This window comes from Bidens hawaiensis, unplaced genomic scaffold (assembly GCF_021521415.1).
Source record: "Bidens hawaiensis isolate Kalapana, Puna unplaced genomic scaffold, B.hawaiensis_p1.1 tig00059133_1, whole genome shotgun sequence".
NCBI lineage: Eukaryota > Viridiplantae > Streptophyta > Magnoliopsida > Asterales > Asteraceae > Bidens > Bidens hawaiensis.
Window position 1 is genome coordinate 72,979 of NW_027500660.1, and position 3,865 is coordinate 76,843.

At 41.0% G+C, this 3,865-nt stretch overlaps 1 non-coding gene across 1 annotated transcript; it reads left to right on the top strand.

Annotated features, from left to right (window-relative positions):
* The first annotated feature begins 2,177 nt into the window (after nt 1–2,177).
* Nucleotides 2,178–2,284, top strand: LOC143602542 (small nucleolar RNA R71). Its single transcript, XR_013147864.1, has one exon. It is a non-coding gene; the product is annotated as a small nucleolar RNA R71 (small nucleolar RNA).
* Nucleotides 2,285–3,865: the final 1,581 nt, after the last annotated feature.

Genomic DNA, 3,865 nt, shown 5'->3' on the forward strand with positions numbered 1-3,865 from the left:
GATCGGATAAATCAATCCAACATCGAGTAGCTTGATGACCTCTTTCTTCACAACGTCTTGCATATTAGGGTTAAGACGCCTTTGATGCTGCACCACAGGTTTGTACTCCTACTCCATCAAGATCTTATGGGTACAAAAGGATGGATTAATCCCTTTTATATCCATGATCTTCCAAGCGATCGCATGCTTGTGCCTTTTGAGAACTGTAAGCAATTTAACCTTCTCCTCACTCGACAAACTCGAAGAAATGATAACAGGCAAGCAGGACCCATCCTCCAAAAAGGCATACTCCAAATGGGATGGAAGTTCCTTAATATAAATGGATGGTGGGTCCTCAACAGAAGGTTGCCTTAGGCTCGGCAACGCGATCAACATCCTCAATTTTCTGCAAACACTCAGGAGGCTCGTGGTCTACACCATAAACCAACTCCTCAAGTAGAGGCTCAATGACAAGGTCAGAACCAACTCCATTAATCAACTGAGTATCTAGAGAACTCTCCTTACACGTGTCCTGAAGGTGTTCACACACACAAGAATCAATGGTATCAATGTAAAGTACGTCATCATGATCCTGTGGGTGTCGCATGGAATTCCCAATATCAAAGGTCACCTCCTCGTCTCCAACTCTAAGAGTGAGTCTGCCGGTGCAAACATCAATGAGAGCTCTAGCAGTGGCTAGGAAAGGACGACCTAGGATAAGTGGTACATTTTTATCCTCATCCATGTCTAAGATCACAAAATCGACAGGAAACACGAATTTATCGATTTTCACAAGCATATTCTCAACTATACCGTGAGGATATTTCAAAGAGCGAGTAGGCTTAGGCTCACCTAGGTCTAGTTTGGAAAAAACGGAATAAGGCATCAAGTTTATGCTAGCACCTAGGTCGGCTAAAGCATTACTAACCGACAAACTACCGATCAAACAAGGAATGGTGAAACTGCCCGGATCAGTCATTTTTTTGGGCAAATTATTCTGAAGTACCGCGGAACACTCCTCATTCAAAGTAACACAAGAAAGCTCCTCCAACTTCTTCTTATTCGAGAGGACCTCTTTAAAGAATTTAGCATACTTTGGCATTTCTTTCAAGGCATCAAGGAACGGAAGATTAATGTGTAACTGCTTAAAAAGCTCTAAGAATTTCCCATAATGCTCTTCCATCTTCTGCTTCTTCAAGCGGTCTGGGTATGGAATGGGAGGAACATAAGTCCTAACTGGCTCACTGGGTTGTGCGGTACTCGCTGGGTCTAGCCTCGAGTGCTCCTCACTAGGAGTCCTAGTCACGATCTCATCGGCAATCGATTTTGGTGTGGAAACCGATGCATCAACAGGAATGGTAGTCACCATTCCTCAGGGTAATAGCCTTAGCCTCAGCATTTGGATTCCTTTCGGTGTTACTAGGAAGGCTACCCTGATGTCTCTCAGAGAGGAGTTGAGCAATCTATCCAACTTGATTTCGATGGTGCATGGACGCTTTCTGATTCCTCAACTCAAGATCGTGCCTCTGGAGAGTCTCATCAATTTTCAGGTTCCTTTGCTCAGCCAATTTGTTTGAGGTCTCGGTCTTAGCCAAAAGTTGGGACAAAAGGCTTTCAACGCTAGTCCCCCCACCTGACTGATTACCACTGCTGGAACCCTGAAATTGAGGCTTTTGCTGGTAAGATTGATTTTGGGTTTGACTTTGACAATTTGGCTTTCTGTCAAAACCCGGTGGCATTTGATTTTGATTGCTGCCACCATCTTTCCAGCTGAAATTGGGGTGGTTTCTCCATCCCGGGTTATAGGTGTTGTCATAGGCATTGTTTTGGCGGCCCACAAAGTCAACATCCTCCACCACCATGGCCTGCTGGCACTGACTGGTCTGGTGTTTTCCGTCACATACACCACAACGAGAACTAGATTTGACAAGATCGGATTGCATTTGGTAAAATCTTTTAGTACGAGCTTCTAACAGGGCGGAGACAAGGGTGTTTGAATCAACGTGATGAACACCCTTAGAGGAAGGAATACTACGAGGCGGATTATACGCGAAACTCTTCTTAGCGGCTTTCTCCAAGATATCAAGCGCCTCATTTGGGGTACACCTACCGAAATCTCCTCCCGCAACCTGATCAACGGCCTGCTTTTGTGCCCGGATAAAGCGTCAAAGAATGTACGACATTGAAGCCCGCGACTCAAACCGTGATGAGGGCATTTTCTCAGCATGCCCTTGAACCTCTCCCATGCGGCATGAAGTGACTCGTCATCATCGACACGAAAACTAGTGATGTTTGCTCGGAATTTAGCAGTTTTATCGGGTGGGAAATATTGAAGAAGAAACTGCTCAACTAATTGATTCCAAGTGGTGATGGAACCGGAAGGGAGTGCCTCTAACCACTCCAGAGCAGACCCGCGAAGTGAGAACGGAAAAAGTCTAAGTCTCACGGCATCATCAGAACAATTATTAATTTTGAATGTCGCACATAATCGAAGGAAATGTGAAACGTGAGCATGAGGGTCCTCGTTCTGGAGACCATGAAAAGAAACGGAATTTTCAACCATATGAATGATGCTCGACTTGATCTCGAAACTCACTGCAATCTCGGGCTGCGTGACGCTACTGCCATAACCTTCAAGCAATGGTGTGGCAAAGTCGTCCATGTGACCTTGATCGTTCAGGTCCGCCATCTCTTCTTCTTCTTCTACCTCGGGGGGTGTCAGTATCCTCCACTTCTTCGTTTTCAATGACCTCGGCAACCTCACGTGCTCTCCTCCTCAAACCTTCTCGAAGATGTCGCTCGAGCTCAGAAAGAGGTGAAACAAGCTCTGGACCGGGTGTGGTGGACATTCATCACCCGGAAGAACGCTGAACGGAAAACGAACAAAGACACGAAAACTAACTAGAAACTAAACTAAAATAAAAAAATAAGATGAATAAAAATGAAATAAAATAAAATAACATAGATGAAAAATATTAACAAAGCTGATCAAAGACTCGGATCGTTCCATAAAAATCACCGTGTCCCCGGTAACGGCGCCAAAAACTTGACGTGTGTGAATATATATATATATATATATATATATATATATATATATATATATATATATATATATATATATATATATATAAATTTAAGTAAAAGTTCCACACAAATCGGGTTTTAAAATAGGTTTTCACCTACAACTAAACCACACACGAAAGGCAAGTGTACCTATCGTTTGTAATAAAGTGTCGGTAAGAACTGAGTATCAATCCATGGACACGACAAATTTTTAGTACTAAATCTCTGTAAATGACCAACCGAACAAGTAAATCTTAAGTTGAATTTTTAATTAACTAAATTTGCATACAATGAAAATAAGCAAGTAAAAACACAAGAATATAATCAATCCAACAAACTACCTAGACATGAATCCACTCTACTAATATGATAAAATAGCAATAATATGGTAAAACATCATGAATCTAAACAAAAATACTAGATTACAATAAAGCAACCTAATACTAGCAAATAATCATCATGATGGGTTTTCAATCAAGAGATAAACATAGACTAACTTGTTTGTCAAAACAACAAAGTCTCATAATCAAAGGAAAGCTAGCATGAACAACATTCTAACCACCTAAGATTACACTAAAGTAGCCAAATTCATGAAATTAATATAAACTAATGAAACTTTAACTAGCAAGTCATCACCAAGTCAAGAATCATAACAACACTCATCAATTTTCCAATATTAAGTGTAGGGTTTCATACTCATCAATAATTATATAACCAAGTTAATTTTTACTAGTCATTCCTAACTTAGTCATGTAAACAAACATTTCATGAACATTCAAAGTTTACAAACAAACATCTAGAACATAGTTTTCCAACATGAATG